General features: G+C 31.9%; 1 long non-coding RNA gene across 3 annotated transcripts in view; it reads left to right on the top strand.

Moving 5' to 3' along the window:
- Window positions 1–220: 220 nt before the first annotated feature.
- The window catches only part of LOC141451269 (uncharacterized), a 67202-nt gene continuing 45809 nt past the window's right edge, over window positions 221–21613 (top strand). Inside the window, exons 1-8 of one of the 3 annotated variants that reach the window (XR_012456650.1) lie at window positions 222–871; window positions 1184–2198; window positions 2355–2483; window positions 4315–4469; window positions 6693–7032; window positions 10074–10389; window positions 10468–12475; window positions 13815–13944. This is a non-coding gene — a long non-coding RNA (uncharacterized lncRNA). Of the gene's footprint in view, window positions 872–1183; window positions 2484–4314; window positions 4470–6692; window positions 7033–10073; window positions 10390–10467; window positions 12476–13814; window positions 13945–21613 lie in introns of all 3 variants that reach the window. The other 2 variants (XR_012456648.1, XR_012456649.1) reach the window with 2 other exon arrangements.

Genomic DNA, 21613 nt, shown 5'->3' with positions numbered 1-21613 from the left:
AAGCAGTGAAACAAAGAACTAGAAAATGAAAGGAAACAAAAAGTCTCTTTTTCAAACTACAATAAATATTTTAATAATGTCTGATTGTCGTCAGTAGATTACGTATTTAAGAAGTTTCCTTTAAAAACCAGATTCAATTAAAACATGACTAATAGAGTTAGTTCTGTGAGGAGATTACTTCCCTGAGGAGGACCGTATCCTGTACAGATGGGAAGTGGTAACTTAGTTAGCGTGCAGCTTACTTCTGCCTTTTTTTTTTTATCTTCCCCTCTACCTCTTTATTTTCATGTCGTTTCCGGACAAAAGTGGAAAATGTTGTAATCTGTTTTTCATTCCTCTATTCTGGTTTATTTCATAACGGAGAACTAGTGCTTTTTTTTATGTTCTCATTCAACTTGCATCCAGTATTGTTTCTATTCTTTTATTGCTCAGTAAGTTCATGATTCATTCTTTTGTTTGGAAAGTAAAAATTACATCTTTTACATTTAGTTGAAAGAGGAATTTTCTTTTTTATTTTTCGAAGAGATTTGGTGGATGGTGTTTTGTGTCTGAAGGTAAACAAAGAAACTCAGGACTATAAAGGTTATACTATTGTCATTCTTATCAAGAAACTGTAACATTTATTTATAGCATTTACCAGAATAATTGATTCCAGAGAGGTTTTCAGGAGGTTGTAGGGCTATAAAATGTGTGTTGACACTAAACACTTATGACCAAAATTTGATCTTAGTTTATAATAAATTGAAAACTAACACCAAAATAAATTCGTCGATGACGGTTGAGAAAGACAGTTTTGGTTCAAACTTATTTATAAATATGGATTAAAAGTTGCAGTAAAAAAAAGTTACAGGATGAAAAAAAAACAATGAAGGTAATCTTAGAATTATTTCTGCATATTTTTTTGTAATGTGAAAAGGGAGAATATGTTTTAAGTTAAATTCTTAAAAAAAAGTGGTTTTGCAGAAATGCCACTTTTATAGAAAGAGAAATTATATTGTGAGATTTTGAATTTTTAAAATGTGCCATTATCATTGCTTGTCTATCAAAAATTTTGTTTTTTTCTCAATAATAATTAACATACTTTTTGATCAGCCAACATTGTGACTTTTTTCTTATGTCTTTATTTCAGTGCCTTTATTAACCTTTGAACCTGAAAAGTTAAGTAATGCCCATTTTTTTTCAGGCGGGCACAACTACCAAATTTGGAGTCGTGCATTTAGGCGACTAGCAAACCTACTTTACTTATTAATTCCAATATTAATCAAAAAATAAAAATCCAAAACCTAGACGAGGAATCGAACCCATTATCACGATACATATTACCTTTTATCTTGGGCATCCCGCTGGATTTTAAACCCAGGACCTCCGCGTTACATTACCAGAACATTACCAATGGTTTATCACTACTTAGACGTGAGTACACTTATTATTTATTAGCCTGAATGTGGGATTTATATTGTTTTTGATTTTCAGGATAAGTTTTTCTAACAGAGGCACAGAGTAAGATAACTGCTCAAACTGTCGAACCTACACATATCTGAGGGAGAAAATTGATGGAAAATTCGTCAGCGAGACAGTGTGAAAAACCTAACAGATATCTAGCATTTATAAACCTAAGAAGCATTTCTTTATTTACGAAAATAAGGGTAAAATAAAAAGTAATTCAATATGGTTGTTCAGGTAATATTTATATATTTATTCCTTGTGATATTGGTAATTGATTTTGTAGTAGAAACGTAAATATTAATACACTTTAGCTACGATTTTTCTATTTATAGCAGTAGTGTTTAGAGACACAAAATTCCCACTAGACGGCGCGTCTGAGTTTTGACATTTTCCATCCCACTACTTTTTAAACAAAAATATTTTTAAATATATTTGAAAAAAAATATATATATATAAATGTAACTCACACAGACTGCTTGAAATAGTGTAACAGATGGACCATCTTTATTGCACAGTATTTCCAATGTAACATGTCCCATAATGTTGCTAAAATGTACCATCGGATCGCGTCAACACTAATGTTAACAGTGTAGAAGTGATGGGTTTACTCTCAACCATTTCAACAGCTCTCAGTTCGTCCTGGTTATCAGTTAGGGTATATTTTTATAATTCTGATTATATATAAATATGTTTTATTTTTATTTTATTCTGAAAGTTCAAACTATCTTTTCTGCCATAACAGTTTGGGAAACGTAAGATTTTTTAAATCTAGTTTTTTTTTTTGTTTTAATTGAACTGAGTATTATACTGCACAATCATTAAGATAGATATGTACTCGTATTTAAAAATGCTTACAATGCTTTGTCCAGTATTTTGTGATAGGTTTTGTTTTATATAAATAATTTTAGAGAGTGAAATAAGTGTTTTTAATACTCGTATTCTGCGTGCCAGCGTGTGAAGAAAAGTACCTCAAAAACAAAAAACGCAGTTAGCGCAAACTTGAGATCTTCTTTGAAGTGACATTGTTGCTTTCGATTGTAAGTTTTATGCTAGAATTAGTTCATATAACTAACACTTCAATGATTTTACATTTTCTTGCTGTAAGCAAAATTAATTAACTTTGAACTAATTAAATGGCTGAAATTATTTGTTGAAGTATGAATGAAATGTTGGATACTTGCTGATTTGTGTACTTTTTATGTTTAATCAACCCTTATACTTAACTTTCTAAATTGTTAAGTTTTTGTTTAGAAGATATGTCAGGTAATAATTGCAGTAAGTCTTCGACATTTTCAAACAAATTTGTTTTCCTAATTTTTAGAAATTAGAATTGTAGAGTATTGGTAATCGTGTTTGGCGACACAATTTCTTCTCTTTGAACTTAGAATTATTGGTTTCCAAAATTCTAAATCTATAATGGTAAAAAATATCCTTTCCTTTCAGGGGTAGAAATAACTCACTGTAATTCAATAACCTCTTCTGCCGTGTGTAATGCTGGGAATTGCCAGTGGGCATTTCCTATCCACAGATAGATGGCACTACTTGTACAAGATAACCAGTCGAGCTGCTTTTTTTAAATTCTACTTTAAAAAGATTTTTATTATTTTATTTATTTGAATGCAGAATACCTCCCCACTGAAGTCTAGATCTGATGTTGATAATGTTGATTTTATTTCCATGCAGTGCAAATTGATATTCTAAAAGTATTTCCACGGAATCCAGTATATTTTCTCAAGTGCACAAAGCTCTCGAAAAACAGCTTGTAAAAAATAAATTCTCAGAATAATATGACTAACTTAATAATAATATCGTGAATAATAAATATAATAACGTGAATAACTTAATTCACGTCTCAGAATTATTTACTTTGAATAATAATGGTTTCCTTGAAATTATTTACCAGAATTTTTCATTTTATCGCTACAACTCATGAGTGTTGAGTGCTGAGTCCATGGGCAGCTGCTTAAAAACCTCTCAAAGAAAGTGGTAAAACACAGATTCTTTTTTTGTTTTTAGGGAATCAATTGCAGAAACCCACAAAGACTTTAAAAATAAATTAAAATTTTATTTATGTTAATGATGGTAGTAATAATGGTCACAATTACCACTTTCTATTTGTGTTTTCAATAAACAAAATCTTTGTAAAATCGAAAGAGATAGTGTCACGAATTTTAAAGTGGTTTGATTAAATACTTTTTTGTATTTGAGAAATCTATAAAAGCCACACACATATTTCATAATAAATAACTTTTCTGAATTCATCCATTTAGGATATACTAATTCCAAGTAATTTGAGCTCTTGGGTGGAGTAAGTGAACATTTCAGACCTCACTTTTCTCCTCATTTCTACCACATATTCTTTAGCTTATACTATTTTAAAACTTCTAATTTCTTGATGTAAGTTTATTTCAATTTAAGTAAATATTAATAATGATTAAATAGCAAAAGTTAACGTTTACCTGAGCAGAGGGGTCTGTCTGGTCATTTTGGGTCACGGCGGAGAGCAGACGTTTCGGTACCGACAGCCAACCTTCCTTCCATCCTGTCAACACAAATAGTTTGTCAGCAACAATTCAACAAGGTCCGTATCTAGTCATAGAGCATCTTCTCTGGAGACCCTCGCTGAGGATGTGCGCTGAAACAGCATGCTACTCAGATATTGTTTTGGTAAATTAAAACATTTTAGGCCAGATATCAGTAAAATAAGCGAACCTATTCAATTGCATTGTCAATTAATTTATTTACTTTAAAGAAATTTAAATATGGAGTAAAGGAAGGTAAGTGGATGAAAGAGCTGAAGGGAGATAACCCTGCCTATGATTTAGATCTGGCCTAATGTTGCTAAACAAATCCAAAAAACTGTTCCAGAGAAGTTCGTAGCAGTGGAAGTCACATTGGCAGAATTGTATAAAAATTCGGACTACTTCAAAATGAGGCGTATTTAAAGTGGGACGTTCGTGATTCAGCGTAGAAACCTCATTACTATCGATCGTGGAGCAATGTAGAAAATAGTAAAGAATTAGGTAAGTGGTAGAAGTTTAATTAATTTCATAAATGCAATACAATAAAGTTTACAGTCTAAGAACTTCATAGTAATACTTTTTCTTTCTGATCTTTATGAGGAGTGATATTACCAAAGAGGTGACTTATCAAAATTGAATTTTAAGAATAGAAACCAATATTATCAAAGCATGAAAGTCATCAAAGTCGTAGGAAATAGCAAATTGGTACTCGTATTTCGATTAGCATTTATTGTTTTGTCGATTCGTCGCTACCCTAATACTAAATACCCGTACAATGGATGACCTATCACTTTTAGTTGGTAATCTTCTCTCCCAGGAACATGAAAAGATACCTTAAGCGACTATCAAAAAACAATAAAATGAGCATGTTCTCCTGACGAAAATTATTGGATAATAAAAGAATTATTTGAAAACAATATTCTTCGAATTCACGTCTGTCGAAATGAAAATTTGACTTAACAGATTTGGTTTCTAGGTTTTTTTTTTATGCAATTCATTTAGAAAATGATTTCAGATTTCTTGAAAATATGGTTAGGTCCACAGTGCTTGATAATATCTTTGGTTTTATCCATCCTAGCAAGCATGATTATCGTATCTCAGGCCGGATTCAGACTTTGATCTATTATCAATTAGGTGTAGAGATTTTAATTTCACTTACGTTACCTTCTCCATTACACTTGCTGACTCTTTGCTCACGATCTCGTAATATTTAAAACAATTTTATTTAACACTTCATATTGTTTCAATGTATTTAAAAGTAAGTGTAGGTTCCTTGCATGAATTTTGGGCTCATGAAAAGGGAGTGAAATCTTCTTTATTCGAAATCGAATTGTATAATTATTATAATGTAATAAAATGAGATAGTTACTATTGCTGAATTTTTCATGGTGTTATTTATTTACTGTTGGAATGATTGAAATAAAACTGTTTTTAGCACTTTAATAATAATAAGTAATGTTAGCTAATGTTAACAAGGGTTTGCCGGCCCTTTATTATCTGTTATTGGTTGGTTTTTAAGGGTGGACGATTGTTCAGTGGAGAGCCAACATTCAGCATGACACGCTCCTAGGCCATTAAATTATCGCGTGACGCAATACAATCAAATATTGAGCACCGTGTTACTGGTGCTGCTGCAGGCCCTTTCAAAAACCAGTACAACCAGCCCCTTGTAGTACTTCTATATTGCAGGGGCCCCTTACCTACCACATACGTGCTCAGCTTACTTGCTACACTATCTCTTCTTGCCTGGTTTTTTAATCACATAAAAACCTATATTTAAATTCCAAGTTTTTAGTAGTTCTACTCTTCTGTTGATTAACTGTCTTAGCTTCCTAGGTCTCCTATTTTGCGGGCTAGAAAACTTCTAATTTTGAACTGTTACTCTGAACATCCTCAACTTATTAGAAAAAGTTTCTGTTGAATTTAATCTTTCAATAATTTTAGAAAATATAATATTTACATTTTTACGCGATGTTTCCTCCTCTCCAAAAAAGCTTATTCTATTTTCTAATTCTCTGTTCTTAATTATTATGTATGAAACTACTCATGAAATGTTTTTGGAGAATTCTTTTGAGATGGATTTCTTTAGGTGCTGTAGCATTGGCTTACCGGATAAGTGCAGATAAGCAGTATTTGTAGGTACTTTTTACCATTCTAGTTTCAAATACAAAGCCTATATTAGTTTTTTAGTTTCTTTTTCAAAAGATCAAAAAGTCTGTGTTTTCCGTCACAAAAAACAGGTTGATTGTAAGGTCCGCTTGATAATTTGGATAGTTTGTAATTTTAGATATTTTTATTGGTGATAAAACTTTTTTTAAGGACGCCAGATTTTATTATGCTAATGAATTAATAATAATTTTTTGACAAATTATACTGTACGAAGCCAGTGTTGTCAGTGTTGGATGCAGTTGAAGATATTTATTAGCAATAGAGAAGTGAACAGGTAGCAGTAGGTTATCTGTGAGTGGAAATAACATTTTTACTCCAAACTGCACGATTGAATGATGTGTATTTACTTGTACTTAGAAGTCGACTCTTAAGTACAAGTAAATTCACATAATCAATCCACGATCTACAGTCAATTTTTCTGGGAAAACTTTGTGTTCTTATTCAGGTAGAGTACTTATTGATCATGCCATTTTATAATTTCTTCTGTTGTTTTAATTTAAGAATATTTTTTTGTCTATTGTCAATGATTTTGGCACTAATGTTTGCCTTTTTCAGTGTCTGTGGTTTTTTAAGACGGGAATGAAGAAAGAAGCTCAAGTGCTTGCAGAAACGTTTGCCATTATACAGAACCCTAGGAAGGATTTTTGGTTCTCTCTTAAACGTCCCAAACCCTTTTGTGGTATATTGAAGGATTGATACTCAATAGGTTGCCGGAGTGGTGGATGAACCTACATTAGAAGCCGGTGAAAAAATTTGTCAGTAGCTATTACCCCAAAAGTTTCTGCGGCTTCTTCACGGACCATTTTATTTATTAAAAGAAGCAACATTAAAGAAACACACAAGCATCACTTGAACTTGGCAGTGGATAGCATCAAGAAGAAGAGGAAACGGCAATGTACGTATTATGCGAGGTCAAAGGACTGGTATGGATCAGAGTTCTCTTCATCGGAAAAGAAAAATCCACGCCGTCATACTTTCCCGAGAGTTCTTCTCTACTTTTAAGTGTATTGAAAGGGATGGACATGGAAGCGATACTCTAACTAATGGGTGCCAAAATAGAATCTATAGGTTGTCTAGTCTATCCCCTTAGAAACTAATCTAAGTTCAACACCTTGCAAAACTTAGTTCAAATTTCAAGAAAGTATGTAAACAAAGAGCGAGGATACAATTTTTCTTTCTAGATCCATTTAAAGTTGAAAAAATTCAGAAGAACAAGGTAACCATGCCAACTTGTACAATTAATAGGTTGAATAAATGAATTTATTATGGTGAATGTCAGAATAGCGGTAATGAGCTTTACAGCAGGCAACTTTGCAGCACCTGGCACTGGCTTCGTGACCTTTATCGTTCCAGCTTAACTCCGCTATCTTTTTAGGTCAATGTCATTTATATCTTCGCCTGGTTCACCATAAATCTAATTGCTAATAACTTTAAATCAAAATAATAACTAGTATGTGATTATTTATTTAATATAAAACGATATTTTTTAGTTCCAGTGTTGCTACTTTTTCTCCTAACGGTGGTAAGTGCTACAACAACTTCAGTCATACTACTTTTCGAAGCTTTTGCAAAGTGAAAAAGAGTTTCCCATCTTAGCCATTCTCTCTCTCCTCTCTATATTTTACAGTTCTCAGAAATGTTCTTGAATGAACAGCACATAAGTTAAAAAAATTAGAATCAGAAAAAGACTCTTAACTTATTGATCACAATGTAGTTTTATTAAAATATCTTTTGTTCTTGATTCTTCGACGCTAGTTAGTGTAAAATTCTTTCAGAATAAGATGTAAGTAGCTTCTTCAATTTGATATCAGAGTAACGTCAGTTATGTATGTTTTCTTTTTGTCTACAGCTTTTGTAAGATTTATTTTCATCAGTTAGAATAATAACTCGAACTCCATCTAGAAGAGTGTACGGCGTAAATAGTATGATAGCTGACTGACAGAACCTGATTGAACTCATTCTCATAGTGCTTAATCTGATTTATCAAGGCATAAATCGATAATCTCATTAACCTTACCTAGGTATTGAATGCTCTCTCTTCTAGTCCACTAGACATCCAACAGACTTCTCTTGCTGATCATGTACATTTTGATCTGTTACTAGAGAGATAGTCAGAATCATACTATGACTGAAGTATTTTGAAGCCTTAAATTCTATGCTAACCAAATGATTAATCAGTTGACTGTTTCCTGAAGAAAAAGAGAAATACATTTCCGGATTTTTTGTTTTGTTAAAATACTTATTTACTTTCCCTTAGTTTTCAGAAAAGTGTGTTACGCCCTTAAAATTCTTCCAACATTAGCTGTTCACTGAGAATATAATTCAATGATTCTCCAGAAAGAAATCTGAGTGCTGGTTTGAGTGTGTGAGTTAAGTATACCATAGGATTCATCCTTAGGGTTCTAATCTCCAGATATTACAAACTCTTCAATCCAAAATCTTTCGCACAGTCTTTAATGCGGCTTTATAAGATACCAATTTAATCATTCACAGAGATCTTAAAATTCCTTTTGACAGCGTAGTAAGTTCGATCCCGTTACCTTTCTTCCTTCTTCCTTTTTACAGCCACTGTAAAAATATTTTTTGGAGATAATTAAAAACATTTTTGGAAATTATTATTGAAGCAAAAATGAAATCGTCTACCTCCATGTTTTGTTTCAATAAATAGATCTGGTACATATGTATTTGATTTTATATTGACTTCTGAAGCTCCGATGGCTGCTTAGATTGTTACAGTTCTCATTTACAATTTTAGTAAAGTGTCGTCATTGTAAAACTGGAGGGTTCTCTCCGTTGTTTGTTAGCATCAAGTACTTTCTGTATGTATTTTCAAGAATTATGTTTCAACATAGTTCATTTTCCGTTTTATTATTTCCGATTTCCACGAAACGGCTTAACAGTGTCTGTTAGGTTATGTATTTTTTTAATACTAATTTCATGTGAGAAGTTCCTAATGTTTCAACTTGTTTACTTTTTCTTATTAGTCTAGTTAAATAATACGAAAATCAAAATAGCCAATGTTCTCTTTTTTAAGATCAGACTTAGTTTGGATAACTTGGCAATATAAACGTTAATTTAACAGTACAATAATATGATATTAATTATAACAAAGCTTGTTTCACGGAAGTTTCAATACATTTTGAAAAATCAGTAGCTGCAGGATTAGCTACAAGAGAACCGTGAGGAAGTTTAGTAAATATTAAGCGGAGGCAGTAGTGAGAATTATGGTCGGGTATGAGGGGAAGGAATCTCCCCCCGGTAGTGAGTCGCCGCTCCCGCACTAATCACAGAAATGACCTCAGCACGTGCACAACTCTTCGAGCGTGTACCGCCTGTTATCATTTACTTCATCTACTCTACTTGCTGCACACTTTACCTGAATTACTCTTCGTTCGCACATTAGTAATTTAGCCGTCGATACCTACTATAGAGTAAAGCCAATTATTCAATCATTTACACTTAACTGATTGATGTCTTGCACTTGATTAATCTCGTGTCTATTGGATTAAGTGATGAAGATACCGATTACTGGTTTCATATAACCTTTGCCATTTTTAACACTTAAATTTTATTTACTTTAAGGTTTTAACTTCTCTTTATTATTATTAATTATTATTATTACAATGTATATCCTTAACACAATTTCGAAACTGTGGCCCTTAATGTATCTTAGAAGTATTATCTTAGAGAAGGGAATAGCTTGGTACTGAATTCTAACGCGTAGATCCTGGGGTTGAATCCAGCTGCTGGCTCCTTAGATTTTTCTCTTCCTAGAAGCTTCTTGTTCAGTGATGGTTAGCGTTGTTTGTAACGGGAAAACACTGTCCAGAGGCCGGCAGTGCTCTAAAAGAAGCTCCAGGCGCCAATGACCTAAGGTGTTAGATACGCCTTAATTAAACAAGTTAAATAAATAAGAATTATCTTTTGTTATTTTAGTGTGGAGAGTTATTAATGAGCAGCAGCTCATGTTGCATCATGTGATCATCAGATTTCGACATCACAAAACCTGCTTCCAAGCCAAGTTAATAAGTTGCTACATAATCAGGAGATGTGAGTTATTAGAGAACATAAGAAACTTGGACAGATTGCGGATGGTGTAACTAACCTGGAAAATATATCTTTTACTAATTTTTCAAACCCACAATATTCTTTTGAAGACTTAGATTTACAAAAAGTTAATGTCTCAAGAAGGCTGGAGGATTATGAATCCTTTTGGCATTTCAAAACTCCTTCAACTGGGCAACCTGAGACGGTACTTAGCTTTATTTTAGCACTAACGATTGACTTACAAAGTTGTATTCAAATAATCTCAAGAAAATTTATTTTTTAGGTTACTGTAAAGGAACATCAATTTTAGGCAAACCTTAAATGTCTACCAAAGCACATTTGATTCTAAATGTGAAGCTACCGTTTAACCAGCAGAGCTTCTTTATTGAATGAATCTGAGTGGAAGATCTGAGTTGTTTTAACTTCAAAAGTTTTTCAAAAAATGCAAAACAATTAACTTGGACGTCTACTTTCAAGGCACGAACAACTCTGAAGGAAACCACAAGATATCTATTTTGGACACAATAGACTTGGTTTTAGATCGACTTCTTTACATATCAACCTATTTATTAAAAAAAAAAAAAAAAAAAAAAAAAAATCGTTCAAACCTTAAATGAAAAGAAAATAAATTTAAACATATATTTTTAACAATATACCTAGTAGCTGTAAAAAATGCGATCAAGTTAGAAATTACTATATACATAAAAAGTACTATATAAAAAGGCTGGGCTAAGTTCCAACTTTAACACATCTATTAAGGTTGGAAATACAAAAATTCAATTATGCAATTTAAAGAGGGCTCTGGAGTAATATGAAATTGGGAAATGAAATCCCTCTCATCAATTGCTTTTAATGAAAATATAAACACTCTTAACTTTATCAAGCAGCAGACTGAATTGTCAATTACTAAGGTTTTTTGGAGGGTATCAACTGAATGAATCTGAATCATGATTCTTGATTGCAAGGGAAATAAACTTATTTTGTAATATTTGCTTATTATAATAACAGATGCAAAATAAGAAGGGAAAAAAGACACTGATTATTTGGTAATATGGCTTCCTCAAATTTTTTATTTCTTATTTACAAAGTTCTGGAATCAATTTTAAAACAATTTATAATTTAGAGGATTAAGGAGAGAAATTGTAATTCTTGCAGTTAGATACATCTATTCAGAGAATTATTTATTGTTTGCTAAATATGACTTGATCTATTTCTTTTAAAAAAATTAATATTTTTTCTGGAATTCAAAATAATAACTCAACTAACAGTTATCATTTCCCAACCATCAGACGAGAGTGGTCAGTCAAAGTGGTGCGGTTATTCGAAGAAGACATAACTTACTTGCATATTTATGACTGTACAAGTAAGTTATTAATGATTGTGCAACGCTGTAGAGTGACAGGAAATAAAAGCTGAAGATTCAGGTAGTGCCCTAAGAGAGAAACAAACGAGCAAGGGATAACTTATTCTTAGAGAAGTTCTGTTCGCGCTCGTTCTTTCAGTCACAAGAAAGACACTTAAAGGTTTCGCATCCTACCTTCTGTGTCTGTAGACTTGTTAGGGAGTCATTCGGGGATAGGAATTGCTCCAACTTTTTCCAAATCTACAAACTCATATCATGCTGAATGAGAAGTTCAGGGTCCTGATCGGTCTTCTTTACCCCTTTATAACTACTTTTATCCTTCTTCATTCCTCAGTTTGCCCGCCTGAACCTCGCGAAAGAGTTTTTAATGATCTTGCAGCGATTTGAAAACGTCGCAGCTTTAAAAAATACATTGTATGTCATTCTCACTGTACCTTATCTAAACCTTCTGCCTCTCTGAAGCGTTGCACAGTGTTGCACACTCACTGAAGTAAACAAAACTTGAGCTAAATTGCAATAAAACTCGCACTATGTAGGTAACTTCAGCCGTTAAGGACATCATCGTACAAGAATACTCTTTTCGAAGACAAAAGCTGTTTATATAGTTTGAATGTAATCAATTTCAAAGAATTTTTGTCACATTTCTTTCTCTATTCCCCTAAAAGATATTATCAATGCGCTAACTCAAATAATTAAAGTGAAGTCAGTTTTAGGTCCACCAATTTATTTAGTAATAGTTGTAGATATGAATTTTTACGAATTGGGTTACCAATTGTAATCTAAAAGTTAAATGGACAATGCAAAACTTACAACAATTAATTTATAATTACTTAATTTTATTTTTTTTAGGACACGAAAAAACTGAAGTGATTTCTTAGGTCATCAGAAAGTGCAGATACCATTCAAAATCTTAACATTTCACTTCAAGGTATAATCAGCTTCATATTTCCTCAGAATTTTCCAGATCATTTTGATTTTTGTTGTGAAAGAGAATCTTAAATTTGATTTTAAATTAAATTTGATGTAATTTAATCTCTCACTCATGCACAAAAGGAAACTTCTAGGGACGTCTAAAACTCTTTGACAACCCAATTTTGAAAATTTGAGTGGACCGTAGTAGTTCCTCTTTCAGTGTATGAGAAAGCTTATGCCAATTAGTGCCCCGGTGTCTCCTGATGGGAAATTCACGTGGAAAGAAATTTGGAATTTTATAAATATAACAACTTCACCTGTAAATTAAGAGGGGAAGCAAAGTTAGTATTTATGCATTATTATTTTAAGGAGGGCATATATATATGTAGAGGGAGAGAACGATATTGAAGAAGCGAAAAAGAGATAGCTGGGAGTTGGGCTCTCATCTACTTTATATTCGCGGACGTACTTCTCAAATTGGAGGTAACTTCGCTGTTTCAACATTCTCTGTGCATCCTACTCTGAAAGGCACTATACTTCTGTCCTTGGAGTTTTTTCTCTTTATGTTCTTGCTCTCCTGTCATGTTGGGTATCACGTCCAGCCAGTCATAACTAGTTTTGTGAAGAAGTTAGGTCCACTGTTTGATGCATTTAAGCATATATTTTTTTCGATTGTTTGTTTAGTTTTACTTTATCACATCATCTTCTCATATTAGTTGTCTTTCATTAATATATTCTCATGTTACGTTACTGCTCATCGTAGAATTAATGTGGTTTTGTCATATTTTCTATAAATTTCTCAAGAAATAGCACATGCACGGCGCATGAAACCTACCTTTTTCGTTGAGAAGGATGTTGAAAAACTTAAAGCTATTGAATGAGTGAGGAAAGAAGAAATGATAAGTTGCTAAATTTCTACCGATTTGGGCCGGAGGAGGTAGTTAATCATTAAAGACGGATTCTATTCCAGTCAGCTATTCCAAAGATTCCTTTTAGGGGTGTAACCAATAACTGGCAGCGAATCTTGATCCGGTGCAAGATTACTACGCTCAGAAAACATTTTCTCCCTTAATGACATTAGGAAAAGGTCTTCCTTAACGATTGGAGTTTGGCATTTTTCAACATTACGCTTTCTCATGCAGTTTATGACAATCAACCTTATATAGTTTTAATACTGCCACATCTGGCTCTGGGATCAGAAACAAATATTTTTTAGTAGAGATTTATGGAGAGAGTTATTAGTTAGGATCAGAATTGAAATTCACTTCGACGTCTAATCTTTGCCTAAACTATTCATGATTTTATCACGGATACGTATGAATGTGAATTAAGTTTTTTGTTTGTATTTTTTTCAGGGGCTTACCCTTTGCTAAGTGCGGAATAAGTTAAAGTTCAACAAGATCTACAGCGCTCAAGATCCGCAAGAAATAGAGAAAATGGAATATTTATAAAATAATTACAATTAATGAAAGAATTGAAATAAAGGTAGGATTGGTTTGTTCCATCAATATTTATTCAAATAATGTTTGTAGGAGTTATTTCTATCTTTCTAGCAACAACTGAATTTCTTAAAATGGATTCTTAAAATGTAATTCTCAATAATAACTTGTTTAATACTTTTATAATCAGAAATGTTCTTGAAATATATTCTGTCCGCTGGTCTCCAGTCAAACCTTTGCGATAAATCCAGGAAAATGGATGAAATAGTGTAGAAAAGGCATGCTTAATTATTTTACGTGCCTGAGGCTAAACAAAGGCACTTCATCTTTCTGTTGATCGTTGAGCCGCAGTACTTTTCTCGGTTTTTGATGGAGTATATTTCTTTAGTAAGGTTTCTTTGTGCAAGAAAATTTATCATTTAACAATAAAGTAGTGTGACGATAAAAGTTTTGTTGCGTAATGGAATAAATTTTCGAAAATAATACAAGGATGCAGGAATCTCATTTAAGAATTCATTGATATGAGTATTACCAATAGGGAGGGCGCCCTTAAGCCTGTGGGCGATGTTTGCATGATCCTATAGGATTATGTGGATCTAATGGTGACATCTAGAGCATTAAAAAAAAAATCCGAAGTGGTAAAGGGAGAGAGAGCAAAGTCACGCCCACTTCATGTCGCCTATTGTCCATATGTTAGTCATCTTTTAAGGATTACCCAGTCGGATTTATTGTTATTGCCTGTTTCACCACCAAACCGTTTGTGGGGTCTGGTAGATATATTTAGTTAATAATATCGAAATGATGAATGTAACAAAACTATCCATTATTCATTCTACTGAATTCATATTATGGTAGATAGTATTGCGATCGAGTAAGATTTTAATAAGGCAATTTTTGTGGTTTTGTGAATGTGAAAGAAAATGACTTATAATTTATGAGCGTATGTATAAATCTCAAAAACACTAAATATGCAATTAAAGCTTGGGTAGTAGACTTTAAAATGGCATATTTCAGCGAGCTAATTCATTCCATTAGGTAAATTGAGCAAATTCTGATGAAACTGAATGATATATAGAACATTAAACAAAATAAAATAAAAATGGGACGAGGTTAAATCAAAGTGATGGACTGGCCTTTTCTGGTTTTAACCAGCAAAACTTTTTATTTGAAAAATGGTAGTTCCTTACCATAAACTGGGAACATTAAATTTGCACCCAGAGTTGGATTTTCCTATAGGCTAACTAGGCTTCAGCCTAGGGCCTCAAGATCAAGAGGGGCCTACATTCAAATTGTTAGCAAAATTAAGATTACACTATTCTAAAAACAGTACTATATGTTTCATTTAACATATTGATATATATCACAGTAGTGATGTATTTTATTATCTCTCATATAATTTACAAAATTAAAAATGGTACGTGAGTGGGCGTCGTAAGTGGAATAGCCTAGGGCCTCTTTTCAACTAAATCCGGCCCTGTTTGCACCCCTTATAATTTAAATAAAATAAAGTTAATTGCTAGGCTAGGTAGAAGGTACTTTTATTTTTTTTAATTTTCTTAAAAAAGACGTAGTAAATGGTGGTAACTGGAGAAGAGCCTTTCAGTTCGATCACTTTGATCTCCTGTCGGCTGGAAGTAACCCATTCACTCGATCATAGCTCTCTTTCTGAATATATATACGTTATATTTAGTTACCGTACACCCTTTCAGCCTCTGCTTCACCATCAACATCACATTCACTTGATGCATTCTCTAATTAATTTAGAAAATAAATTTAAAAACCTTTAGGGTCCAACTTCACACAGCAGCTCAGTCCAGATATTTACTTATATGCCTTTTCTTTTTTTTATTTCAGTGAAAGAACATAAGCGTAACAATTCTGTCAAGAGTCCATTTCATAAAAGATTGTTCATTTTTACTAATTAGATTTTTCTTTCATCTCTTTCACAGGTCTGAATATTATTTTTATTTCACTAAATGAATGTTGTTTTTTTTTACTTCATTTTTAAATAATTAATCTTTTCCAAGCAGACTTTTGTTTTTAATTCCAATTAATTTTGAAGTATTTTGTGAAAAAGTATAATTGCATGCTACAATCAATTGTCCATGGCGCTTTAACGAGTCAGGGATTTTTTAGTAAAGATTTTGAGGGTTTTGGCTGAGATATAGACGATATGGATTTTTTTAAAATTATTATTATGAACTTAATCAGGATTTTTGTGAGCATCTTCTGGCCATACCAGGTTCGTTGTTAGGGTTGTAAAGGGTCGAGAAAATTAAAAAAATTGTTTTTACCAGAATCAAATTCTACTTGTTTCATTTTATATACAAGCTTAACTTATTGATTTAACTGTGCCTTGAAATTGTACAGTTTGGGAAAGGCTTTCCGAACGATGGATTAGCGAAGTAGGAGGTTTGTTTGCTGAGAAAGGCTTTGTGAAATGAAGTGATTAGTGGTTTTTGACCTAGCTCTATTCTAAAATAGTTCTAAAATTCAAACTCTTGCTAACAAAAGTCAACAGAAACATTGTGGAAGTCAAATTCTCAATATCAACAAACTTATAGATTATTATTCAACTCTAATGTTTGGAGAAAGTTCGAATCCGGTCAGATGAAAGAAAAAACTTGTGTGCTAAAACGAATCAAATCAGCGATAATATCTAGTTTTGGAAAAATCACTTTTTAATTGCTCAAGTTCCTTCGCATACTCAAAATCTTTAATTAATCAATTAGAATTGTTGTCTACGACATTTTTATAGCTATGTATGTTTGAAATCATAGTTTATTTTATATAAAGCTGTTAAATAGTTATCAGTAACTACACTGTCACTTAGTCTCAACATTGTAGACTTTCCTGATGTAATTCTGTTAAAAACCCTCCAGTGATCCCAGCTAGGAAACGAAAATTGCTGGGCAATCATACCTTGTAACAAAAACGAAAAATAGACGCTAATAAAGATAGAAACAAAGCCATTCTAGAGATAAATAAGGGTGTAAAAGAATGCTGCGGTAAACATTGCCTGCTTGTTCACACCCTCCGCAGTACTAAGGTCCCTCCTTTGTTCTCATTGCAATCGTTTCCACAGCTTCCCCTCTATTACCTACACAGTGCTTAGCGTCACCATGGCCCCTACTTAGTTCTTCGACCAGCTTCTAATGATTCACTCCATTATCTTTTGCTTTTGTTTAACTATTTAGATCACGTATTTTGTTTTATATATTTACCATTTTCTGTAATATTTAAAAATAAGTGGTAAATGTTCCCAATATCATTTTAGAGACGTTGCTTGCCCATTTAGGTTGATTAGACAATTATGGTAACTTAGCTCCCTCTAGAACTTTTAGTCTTAACATCCATGATCTCTTTCTGTCTCTTTTCTTAAGATTCAACATTCTTCAGGAGTAATAATAATAATAAAAATAATAATAATAGTGTTTATTCAAGAACTTAAAAACATACAGAAAACAAAATATTTACCCTAACTATAAGCAAAATAATCTAACATTTCTTTTTTTCAAAACAAAACACACTTCGAGCTTGGACTTAGTCCGTCTGCCGAGTTGACTCTAATTTATTTATTAACCTTACTAAATTTACAAATATATGAATAAATATATAATAAAACATTTGCTAAACTTCGGAGCTGAACATATTGCAATATTAAAAATTAAAATGATTTATTAAAAATTGTCTATAAATGCGTACCTATACAGCTTGCACCAATCAAGGCCATTCAAATAAAGAATAATTTCACTTTTCTTGAGTTTTCTATTTCCCGAGTGCTGTACTCTGAACTCCTGTAAAATCGGACATTCCCCAATAAAATGGATGATATCTTCCACCGCTTCAAGATTACAGAGAGAACAATAGTGTCTATTTTCATCCCTGTTTACACTAAAATTTAAGTTAAACAGTGCGCCTCTCAGCTTCATTATTACATTAATAAACTTCATACTGTTTTTATCATGAATATATCCGTTTTCCCCTAAATCCAACACTAATTCTTTGTAAATACAAATAGTATTTTAGCGCTATTTGCTTTCCGTATCAGACTATCTCTAAATTCTGATTTTATTTTTAACATCAGTTCATTATTAGACAATTTGATTTTATTTGCTGAAATATAATTGATCTGGGCTTTGCCATGTCTCTTCAGGGGTACAAAGTGGACCTTGCCTCTGTTCTTTTCTCGTTCATATTATTCCTTCGGTATTATTCCACCTTCATCTCAGTATAATTTAACGAATTAAACATTAAGTAGAAAATCCCGACTTTTAACAAAAGTAGTTTAATAAATCCTTAAGGATTATAATTAAAAAACGTTTTGTGATAGTTTCATTCATAGGAAAACATTGTTTATTTAAATCTTTGTATTTTATGATTTAATTTGTGGAAAGAAATAAGTAATGAGCTTCATACTTCCTTTCATTTATTAAATTAAAAATCACCTCATTATATTTATATTATACCCTTAATAACTAATTATACCCCTAAAACAAGGCCGAAGATTACACAATGTCAACAATTTTTGATCATAGATTAGGCTAACTTGATTTTTAGACATCCACTGTTCACCCTCCGGAACATGCCATCATTAATACCAATTCCACAAACTCATTTTAGTAAATTACCTACATGAATTTGCACTTAAATGGATGGGCTAAGCTATATTATTCTTTATATCTGTAAAATTCGTGCTATTTACAAATTTTGTTATCATTAACAGATACACCCAAGCTCCTCAACAATTATATAGTCAATTTTTGTTACAATAAAATCTGTAACGATAGAACACTGTTCAGAGACTAACATTACACTAAAAAAAAAAAACTCCGCTAATGTCTACAGATGTTGAAGCGAGTTTTACTGCAATAAATTTTTTTTTTAGAACATAGACCTCATCTATTGGAAAAGTTAAAAAGTTATAGTATTCAGTGATAAATATAGTTCAACGTATGCATTTTATTTTCAGAATTATATCCTTTAAACTTTACTACTGTTCCTCAAGATAGTGGAAAGGTCAGAGGCGAATATTAATTAATTTTAAAAGGAAATGAAAAGAAAAATAAAATTTAATAAACCTTTAATAAGTTTAAGTTTACAATTACACATTACTTGGATAATTATGGTACAGTAGCAGTAGATTAAAACATTCATTTTTTTCACCACTTCGTTTAAATTTGATTTTTTTTCTTCTAATATCTGGGAGATAGGTACCATTTGGATTATATCTGCTTCAAGCCTAAATATTTTTTGGTTTTTTGCATTTCATATAACTAAATTTTATTTACAGTTTCCTTTATTATTATTTATTTTCTTCTTCTTCTTTTATTTATCAACAGTGTTGCATTAGAATAAAATACATAAAAACTAAAACAATTTATATATATTTATATAATATGTAATACGAACATGTGCAGTAACATAACTATCACAGATTAATCTCAGAAATGCATTGAAATTAAAAAAAAAAAGCTAAGAGTTTATCATTATTTATAATTTTATACATTTAATTGAAATATGACACATTGAATTCCGGAGTTTATTTAATTTTTGATATTTATTCCTAAATTTACAAACTACTCACACAAATATATGTATTTATTTACAAATCAATGTACAATTTATTTATTTCACTGCGAATTTCATTTCTATCTAGATTTCCTTGAATACATTACTTTTTTTTAAACATTTTTTAACTATAGGTATCGTTCGATAGGGTAACATCAAAATTTTGTCCAATAATTTTCTAAGTAATTGCTAGTAGAGTAAAAGCATAAAGATTACAGAAATCTTAGTAATTCTTTGCCTTCTGAATTATAGAAAGTACAGTTATAGTCCAAGACTCTAGTACTATTGCAGGGAAGTATACTAGCCATTTCTTCAGAGGTATTGACGTCTCTAAGGGTAACCCAACGTACTGAGACAAGCCTGCTCACAGGGCTTTAGGAAAAACGATGAAATTAACTTCATAGAGGATTTGCGTTGATTTTTACGAGGAAGAGCACTTCCAGTTTGGTCGCTGTGCAATCGCGAGTTCACATGTATTTATACAGTTTGTCTTTTCGAATACAAAGCATTGGTTACTTATTGTAAAACTTTTTTTTTTTTGTTTACAGCCTTCAAGTTGCAATATTTCAAGGAATATTTTGCAATATTTACTGACAGCTTAAGAACAAAGGGAACATATAATCATTCAAAAACAATAGTGGGAATGATATTGATACTTGCAAAAATGTTTCTAAGCTAGTAGTCTTACGTGCTTGGCACAATCAGCCATCTTTTGATTGCATTACCTGGGGAATAATCATCCGTGCTATGCTTTAATTTATCTTTGCCTAAGAAACAAACAATACTAATCGCTCTGCACTAATACTGACTCTGCAAACATAGAACTTGCAAAGCTGGTTAACTAAGCACCTGTTTAGCGTCCTACACTCGCAAATCCTGGCTGACAATCGTACCCACTGAACGGGGGTTAGATGGACCCATGAGGTTTTTGGATAGCCCACGGCTAGTTCCTTTCAAACAAGCATTTAATAAAAACAATTTTAAGAAATCAGTAAGAATGTTCCGAGTAACACTGAACGTCTCACTAATTAAGAATATATTTCCAGACAACTGAATCTGGTTATATCGTATAAAAAAAAAAAAAAAATGGCATGATGATATATTATATATATTCATGCTGATTTACTACTGAAAATCGTACAACAAATTAGTTTAAGTTGAAAACTCTTTTTCCATCTCTGAGCTAACAGAGCTTTCTATGCAAGTTTTCATACCAGTTTTCTTGAGGGGTTCATTAATATTTTTGTATAAATATTACGCATCTCTAATCAGAATGTGATGTTAAAAATACTTCCGGCTTTCAGCCCTGAATAAAATAACTGTTTAAAGAAGTAGAAGTAAATCTACAGTATCTTTTTTTTACGTACAGTGGCTAATTCAGGAAGTCCATTTGGAAGATTCGTGGAACGAAAAGCAGACCCTACACGATTAATATCTTTGGGAAGATTTTTTGGAATATTGACAATAACATTGAAATGAACTCAAAAATATTGATGATACGCCCGCAATTAGAAGTACCAAGATAATATTGAGAACAAGTGTGGTCTTGTGGGGGGTCTACTTAGTCTATGTAAGAAATTAAACGGTAAACTTAGGACAATAATCTCTTCAATGTTTTGTTCCTTTGTATGTTTACTTATTTTTCAGTTTTTACATCTGAATTCATGAAAACCTTAAATTAGAATCACTTAATGAATGAAAAGCTTTTTACTTCATCAAAATAAAATTAAAAAAAAAAAAAAAAAGAAGCTGTTTTGTCACTTAGAAGGAGTTGTGCTTTCTGGATCCAGCCCTATTTATTACAGAATGTTATGGACAGTGAACTTTGAACGCAAAATGACGCTTTTACTCTCTAAGATCAATGGACATTAAAAAAAAAAGAAAATTATTAATATGATTTAACAAAACATTTTGCAGCCAACATTTGTTGGAAACCATCTCTATTTTATTAATTAGTAGAGCTATACTTTAGCTTATATTTCACCTCAGTTTTTATAATTTCTATTTATAAACTGTTTTCTGAATAGTTCAAGATTTGCGTATCTACATATAATAATTGAAAGTTTTACTTACAACTCACCTTTTGAAGTGAAGAAGAGTTGTGTAAAACTTCCATATTTTCCCAATTATATAATAATTTTTTT

The sequence above is a fragment of the Rhodnius prolixus genome, unplaced genomic scaffold (assembly GCF_049639745.1).
Source record: "Rhodnius prolixus isolate KJV_2025 unplaced genomic scaffold, Rpr scaffold_8, whole genome shotgun sequence".
Lineage (NCBI taxonomy): Eukaryota > Metazoa > Arthropoda > Insecta > Hemiptera > Reduviidae > Rhodnius > Rhodnius prolixus.
The sequence above is the reverse complement of the archived record's forward strand: the minus strand, read 5'-3'. Positions and strand labels throughout refer to the sequence as shown.